The 8,501-nt window shown below is 39.6% G+C and overlaps 1 non-coding gene across 1 annotated transcript; it reads right to left on the bottom strand.

Annotated features, from left to right (window-relative positions):
• Positions 1–1,448: 1,448 nt before the first annotated feature.
• LOC115831691 lies at positions 1,449–1,555 on the bottom strand. The gene has a single exon (XR_004027198.1). It is a non-coding gene; the product is annotated as a U6 spliceosomal RNA (small nuclear RNA).
• Positions 1,556–8,501: the final 6,946 nt, after the last annotated feature.

Genomic DNA, 8,501 nt, shown 5'->3' with positions numbered 1-8,501 from the left:
TCTGGGCTCTGCCATTTAGTAGTTTTGAGCTACTTAATCTCAATAAAAATTGATTCCCTTACATGTAAAATGAGGGGGGAATAATTACCCCACAGTGCTGTTGTGAGAAATAAATAAATAAATGTAATGTATTGTGCACATAATATCATCTGCCTTGTTATACACCAGGATTCCACCATTTAACAAGCTGTGTGACCAGGGGCAAATTAGCCTCTATGTGCTTCAGTCTCTTTGTCGTCAGTTAACTACGATGATAATAATTCTTCCTCCATGAATTATTATAAGGATTAAATGAGATAATACCCGAAAAACACTTTTTAAAAAGCCTGGCACACAGAGAATGGTCAATAAGGATTAACTATTAATATTGTTATTCATGCTAAAGAATTAGAGCTTTTCACATTTCTGTATCTCCTCCTGTCCTTTGGCAGCACAGAGAAAGAAAAGTTGCTAAGCTTGATTCTATGGAGGGAAATTTAGAAAGATAATAAAGAACTGAAAGGAACAGGAACTTCTATGGTCATAGAATGAGTTCCTCTTTACATCATCAAAGGAAGATCTTACTGCACAGGTCCTCAAGTGACCAGAAGCTGTCACTATGACATTTTCTGTACTAACAGCTTGAAGTATTCTATAGTAGGGGTAAAATCACTAAATAGGTTTATATTTGTTTATTTTTAATATAGTTAGTCAGAATATAATGACCTGAACATTTTACTATAATTTGTACTCTTATCATGACACCTCAAATTTCAAAACCTTAAGTATTTCCAGAAAGAATTCTGACCATATTCCCCTAGATTTTAAACTGTTTCCTTTAATGTTCTTTAAATGGTGATGGCTAATTTAGCTGAAGGTGAATTGATTTTAATTAGGTTGCTTGGTTTTTTTCCTAGACTCCCCTCGAGATTTTATAGTCCTTGATGTATCGATTCACTAAACATTTTTGAGAGGCTACCATGTACAAGACATTTGATAGGATCTATAGGTAAAACACCTCCTGTTCTCAGGAATCTGAAATTTATTAGCTAAGCTATGTGAAAATCTATAATATGGAGAAGAGAGTTAAAAAAAAAAAAAGCAGGAAACAAAATAAAAGGTTAGAAGATGTCAGGGAAGTACAAGATAAATCCCTGACCTGGGGAAGACTGAATGCACGGAAAAGGAGGACTTTTGCTGGGCCTGGAAGAAAGAATAGGATTAGGAAACATGGGGGAGAGGAGTGGGAGAAAAGAGAAATTCGAAATTCTAGGTGGAAGCAATAGAGCAAGCAAAGGCACACAGATGTGAAGACATTGGGCATATTTGTGGACCAAATACTTCAGTTGGGCTGAGCCATAGCATATGTATTTTTTTCTCACACAATTGTTACAAATGGAGGTAAAAATCAAAAAGTATAAAATTCACCTTTTATTTATTTTATTATTTATTATTTTATTTTGTATAATTTTAATATGGAACACTTCACGAATTTGCATGTCATCCTTGCACAGGGGCCAGGCTAGTCTTCTCTATATCATTCCAATTTTAATATACGTGCTGTTGAAGTAAGCACTAAAATTCACCTTTTGAAAGTGTAGAATTGACTGGGTTTTTAGTGTATTCACAAAGTTGTGCCACATCTCCACTATGTAATTTCAGAACATCTTCATCACCTCCAAAAAGAAATCTATTAGCAGATACTCCCTGTTAACGCCATTAGTCTCGGAGTTGGCAGGCCCACCCAGTGGGCTCTGCCGGGAGCCCTCAGGCAAAGACTCCCAGATGCTTGCTGTTGGAAGCCCCTGAAAGGGCATGCATGGGAATGGTGAGCATGGAGGGATACTGGCAGGGTACCTAACGCATCTGCTACATAGGGCTTCAATGTCTGTCTTACAGATCTGCATCTCTATCCTTGATCTTTCTATAAGCACCTGAATGTCCCACAGAAAGACCACAAATTCAAAATGTCCCTAATTGAACTCATCTTTTCCTTGTAACCTGTTCCTCTTCCTATATTTCCAATCTTAGTGCACGGTACCACCATCTGTTTATCCAAGACAGAACCTACTAAGTCAGCCTAAACTCTTTTCCCTTGTTCTCTAGATCTAATTGGTGACCAAGTCCCATCAATTTCATACCATTATGTTTCTTGTATGGTATCTCTTCTTTTCCACTGTCTCTTAGTTCAGGCCTTAACTAGCCCTCACCTGGTCCACTGAAATGATGTGCTAAGGTTTCCTACCTCAAATATTCTCTTCTGTTAATTTTAAGAATTGATACATGTGGCGATAATTGTCTCCCCTCTGCTACCTGGTAAGTACTTCCAATATTCATTCACTTCAAGTTTCTCCTCTATAAGACCTTCCCTGTCCACTCCAGGTCATATGGGAATCATTATTCCTTTCTTTGTGCTCCTGGCATGTTCCTTCATAGCACCTGTGACACTGTATTGCACAACTATTTATCTTACTAAACCACATGCTTCTGGAGCGCCGAAGCCATAGTTAATTTATCCATATATCCATTGCAGAGTGCCTTGCACAGTATTAATGCTCCACTGACATGGTTGAGTGTTAGAGGTTTGGGAATCATTGCATAGGGTAGAGAATGAAACTATGGGAAGGGATGAAATTTCCCTTAGGGAAGTCCAGGAGCAGGAATTACATTTGTCGAGATCCTACTCTGCTGAAGGAAGCAGGACTTTAGGTTTGGCCCCAGAGACTCTGCACTTTCCACTAATTATATAAAGACTGAAGAAGGTCCATTCTACTTGGCAATTACAAGTTAGTTTGTTAATTCTGGTGAGAGAAGTCAGGAGAAGATTGAGGGCCAAAGCCAGACTGCAGTGAATTGATGGGGTAATTTTTAGATGAGAAGAGGACATAGAAAGTACACTGGTGATTTTCAGATTTTCAGATATCAATAACCTATAAATTTGTTAAAAAATGGAGACTAAGCAAGTTGCCAACTTCTTGTTTTACCAATTAAGAACACTGAAGCAAAGCAACACTTCAGCATCACTAATCATTAGGGAAATGCAAATCAAAACCATAGTGAGATATCTCCTCACATTCATAAGGATAGCTACTGTGAAAAAAAAGAAGACAACAGGCGTTAGCAAAGATGTAGGGAGATTGAAACTCTTAGGCACTGTTTGTGGGAATGTGAAATGGTGCAGCTGCTATGGTGATTCCTCAAAAAATTCAAAGTAGGGTTATCATATGATTTGGCAATTCTACTTATGGGTATATATCTAAAAGAATTGAAAGCAGGGTCTTGAAGAGATATTTATACACAAATCTCCATAGAAGCATTATTAAGAATAGCCAAAAGATGGAAGCAACCCAAGTTTCCATCAATGGATGGGTGGATAAGCAAAATGTGGTATACACATAAAACAGAATATTACTCAGCCTTAAAAAGGAAGGAAATTCTGAGACATGCTATACCATGGGTGAACCTTCAAGACATTATGTTAAGTGAAATAAGACAGTTTCAGAAAGACAAATACTGTATAATTCCACTTATGTGAGGTATGTACTTAGAATAGTCAAATTCACAGAGACAGAAAGAATGGTGGTTGCTAGAGGCTTGGGGGAAGACAGAATGTAAAGTTATTGTTTAATGGGTGCAGTTTCAGTTTTGCGAGATGAAAATAATTCTAGCGGTGGATAGTAGTGATGGTTGCAGAAAAATGTAAATGTGTTTAATGAACTGAATGTATTTAATGTTAAGATGGCAAATTTTATGTTGTATGTGTTTTACCACAATGAAACAACAAGAGAGCAAGACAACAAAAGACAAACCCGAGAACCTACAACTGATTATTCCCAAATATGGAGGAAGAATGTAAGATCAAAGATCAGACTTTGATTAAATATAATTGTCATATTAACAATATTTAAAATAATGTTCTCCTTTTGCAACGAACTGACCAAGCATAATCATGGACAGGCATTAATATGGAACTAGCATTTGGGAACTAATGGTGTAGATTACATTAAAAAATGGAAGTGAAGGGAAAGAGAGTAATAATTAAAGGAGGTATCAGGGTCAAGGGAAGATCATTGTCTGCTTCTCGTTAGCCTACTGGTTAGGCTGTACATTATATACTGTAATGAATCAAATATTTCTCCATATTTGTGGCAGGCACTAGGTTTTATAATCGTAAGGTATGTGTTTTTAGACATAATATTTTTCAAGAACTTACTATACTACCAGGTGCCTGCCATTTAAGGATTATATTATCATAATTTTTTTTACACCTGCAAAGGATATGCTAAAGATGTATGCATGTGTGTACTATAAAATAATAGTATTCTGTAGCTATCTGCATAATTGATTAAAGATGAACATGTAATCATAGCACACAGAGAAGTTTTATAATTAGGCTATCGTCTATCCACTTAACCAGGTTTCCCTCATATTTTCAGTCTCTAAAAATCCCGAATAGGCCGGGCACAGTGGCTCACGCCTATAATCCCAGAACTCTGGGAGGCCGAGACAGTGGATCATCTGAGATCAGGAGTTCGAGACCAGCCTGACCAACATGGAGAAACCCTGTCTCCACTAAAAATACAAAATTAGCAGGGTGTGGTGGCGCATGCCTGTAATCCTAGCTACTCGGGAGGCTGAGACAGGAGAATCGCTTGAACCTGGGAGGCGGAGGTTGCGGTGAGCTGAGATCGTGCCATTGTACTCCAGCCTGGGCAACAAGAGCAAAACTCCATCTCAAAAAAAAAAAAAAAATCCTGAATAATAATTGTTACTGCATTCTTTATCTATGGCTTAATCTTTTTTTTTTTTTTTTTTTTTTTGAGACGGAGTCTCACTCTGTAGCCCAGGCTAGAATTCAGTGGCATGATCTTTGCTCACTACAGCCTCTGTCTCCCAGGCTCAAACGATTCTCCCGCCTCAGCCTCCCGTGTAGCTGGGATTATAGGCATGCACCATTACACCCGGCTAATTTTTGTATTTTTGGTAGAGACGGGGGTCTCACCATTTTAACCACGATGGTCTTGAACTCCTGACCTCAAATGATTCGCCTGCCTTGGCCTCCCAATGTGCTGGGATTACAGGCGTGAGCCACCATGCCCTGCCTATGGCTTAGTCTTGAATGTCATTTATTTCCTGCCTGAGACATTAGTTTGTTTCTCTGATTGATGGTCATTTTCTCTAATCAAATAATAGAATCAAAAGAAGACCATTTTGCCTTACAGTGGAATGGAGATGTACAGTTCTCTTATGGTCCCTCCTTTTTGCTTATGAAATTTCATTTTGGCCCCCTTTCTAAAATTACTACTGTGCTTCTTCCTGATTGTAATACAGATCTAACATTGTTAGAAGGAAATTTTTTGGAGGACTAAACCAAGATATTATAAAAGGCAATTAACCTCTTTTCCTTTCTCACAGATCTCTAAATTCAAACTTTAGTGTTCTGCATAATAGGTATGTGATTTACTGAGGGAGAACCATAAAAGATCAAGGTTTGGGCAGTAACAGAAGGGGATTAGTCTTACTGAAATTCTATGCTGAGTAATTTAAGCTTCTTTTTTAGGGAAATTTAGGTATACTCTTGGCCTGGTGCTACTAATCATGAGCTCTGTTGAAATGCTTTCCCAAACATTAAAATTGAAGATGGATTAGTTCATCTAATTTATTATAATCTGAACAATAGCATATATATGAACCGTAGTGTTGAAAGGATTTTTTATGACCGCAATCTGTACTAAGTATTACTAAAACATTCAAAATACTTTGCGAATGTTTTCACATATAAAAATAAAACAAACAGCATAAATTCAATCTAAATTTAAGCAAAAATTAGATATTTATAGGAGCATATGTGGTTTTAGGGCCGAATTTGAGTTATGGTGTTATGTTGCAACTTTCTACTATTATTATTGTTAATAGCTATGTGTGGCATAGCCAGCTTGTTTTTAAAATAACTGTTGCTATTTTTTGTGAATCTGTGTCATTTTTATTTGCCTAATTAATGTTCTATTTTGGACCCTGTGGAAAGAGGTTTTAGAGCCTTTCTTCCTCTTACTTGACACTGATGGGCCTAACCTGAGTCTTAAAAGCAAACTTTTTTTTTGTTGTTTGTTTGGTATGACTTGAAAATTACTCTTAGAATGATTGTTCTTTATGAAAAGCCAGGAAGAGACTAATTAACAAGCACAATTAACATTATAAGATTGAGAGAAAAGATGCTTTTTCAGTTGTCTGATAACAGTCTATGTAGCCTGATCAGTAGGAAGATATCACAATTTCATATCTTTAAAACATGGATAAGTAGAATATAACACCGTAGAAAATCCACAAATGACCCCAAAGCAAAAGACAACTGAGTGCCTTCGTCTTGACTTTAGATTATATTAATTTACATTTGGCATTTAATTTTTTTGAAAAAAATGTCCCTTTCCCCCTTCTACTAATAGATATGATATTAGATATATGATTAAAGGAGACAAAAATACAAAAATGAATACTGTGCTTAAAATCTACAGAAAAGGGGTGGAGCCAAGATGGCCGAATAGGAACAGCTCCGGTCTCCAGCTCCCAGCCCCAGCGACACAGAAGACGGGTGATTTCTGCATTTCTGCTTGAGGTACTGGTTTCATCTCACTAGGGAGTGCCTAACAGTGGGTGCAGGACAGTCGGTGAAGCGCACTGTGCGCGAGCCGAAGCAGGGCGAGGCATTGACTCACTCGGGAAGCGCAAGGGGTCAGGGAGTTCCCTTTCCTAGTCAAAGAAAGGGGAAGCAGACGGCACCTGGAATATCGGGTCAGTCCCACCCTAACTGCGCTTTTCCAATGGGCCTGGAAAACGGCACACTAGGAGATTGTGTCCCGCACCTGGCTCGGAGGGTCCTATGCCCACGGAGTCTCGCTAATTGCTAGCACAGCAGTCTGAGATCAAGCTGCGAGGCGGCAGCGAGGCTGGGGGAGGGGCGCCCGCCATTGCCCAGGCTTGCTTAGGTAAACAAAGCAGCCAGGAAGCTCGAACTGGGTAGAGCCCACCACAGCTCAAGGAGGCCTGCCTGCCTCTGTAGGCTCCACCTCTGGGGGCAGGGCACAGACAAACAAAAACTCTGCAAGAACTTCCACAGACTTAAATGTCCCTGTCTGACTGACAGCTTTGAAGAGAGTAGTGGTTCTCCCAGCACGCAGCTGGAGATCTGAGAACGGTCAGACTGCCTCCTAAAGTGGGTCCCTCACCCCTGAGCAGCCTAACTGGGAGGCACCCCCCCAGTAGGGACAGACTGTCACCTCATTCAACCCGGTACTTCTCTGAGACAAAACTTTCAGAGGAACTATCAGACAGCTGAATTTGTGGTCTCACGAAAATCCGCTGTTCTGCAGCCACCGCTGCTGACACCCAGCCAAACAGGGTCTGGAGTGCACCTCTAGTAAACTCCAACAGACCTGCAGCTGAGGGTCCTGTCTGGTAGAAGGAAAACTAACAAACAGAAAGGTCATCCACACCAAAAACCCATCTGTACATCACCATCATCAAAGACAAAAAGTAGATAAAACCACAAAGATGGGGAAAAAAACAGACCAAAAAAACTGGAAACTCTAAAAAACAGAGCACCTCTCCTCCTCCAAAGGAACGCAGTTCCTCACCAGCAACGGAACAAAGCTGGATGGAGGATGACTTTGATGAGTTGAGAGAAGAAGGCCTCAGACGATCAAACTACTCTGAGCTACGAGAGGAAATTCAAAACAACAGCAAAGAAGTTAAAAACTTTGAAAAAAAATTAGAAGAATGGATAACTAGAATAACCAATGGAGAGAAGGGCTTCAAGGAGCCGATGGAGCTGAAAGCCAAGTTTCGAGAACTACGCGAAGATTGCAGAAGCCTCAGTAGCAGATGCGATCAACTGGAAGAAAGGGTATCGCTGATGGAAGATGAAATGAATGAAATGAAAGAGAAGGGAAGTTTAGAGAAAAAAGGATAAAAAGAAATGAACAAAGCCTCCAAGAAATTTGGGACTATGTGAAAAGACCAAACCTACGTCTGATTGGTGTACCTGAAAATGATGGGGAGAATGGAACCAAGTTGGAAAACACTCTGCAAGATATTATCCAGGAGAACTTCCCCAATCTAGCAAGGCAGGCCAGCATTCAGATTCAGGAAATACAGAGAACGCCACAAAGATACTCCTCGAGAAGGGCAACTCCAAGACACATTATTGTCAGATTCACCAAAGTTGAAATGAAAGAAAAAATGTTAAGGGCAGCCAGAGAGAAAGGTCGGGTTACCCACAAAGGGAAGCCCATCAGACTAACAGCTGATCTCTCAGCAGAAACTCTACAAGCCAGAAGAGAGTGGGGGCCGATATTCAACATTCTTAAAGAAAAGAATTTTCAACCCAGAATCTCCTATCCCGCCAAACTAAGCTTCATAAGTGAAGGAGAAATAAAACACTTTACAGACAAGCAAACGCTGAGTGATTTTGTCACCACCAGACCTGCCCTAAAAGAGCTCCTGAAGGAAGCACTAAACATGGAAAG

The sequence above is a fragment of the Nomascus leucogenys genome, chromosome 19, assembly GCF_006542625.1.
Source record: "Nomascus leucogenys isolate Asia chromosome 19, Asia_NLE_v1, whole genome shotgun sequence".
Classification (NCBI taxonomy): Eukaryota; Metazoa; Chordata; class Mammalia; order Primates; family Hylobatidae; genus Nomascus; species Nomascus leucogenys.
Note: the sequence above shows the minus strand (reverse complement) of the source record. Positions and strands in the feature narration are given on the sequence as shown.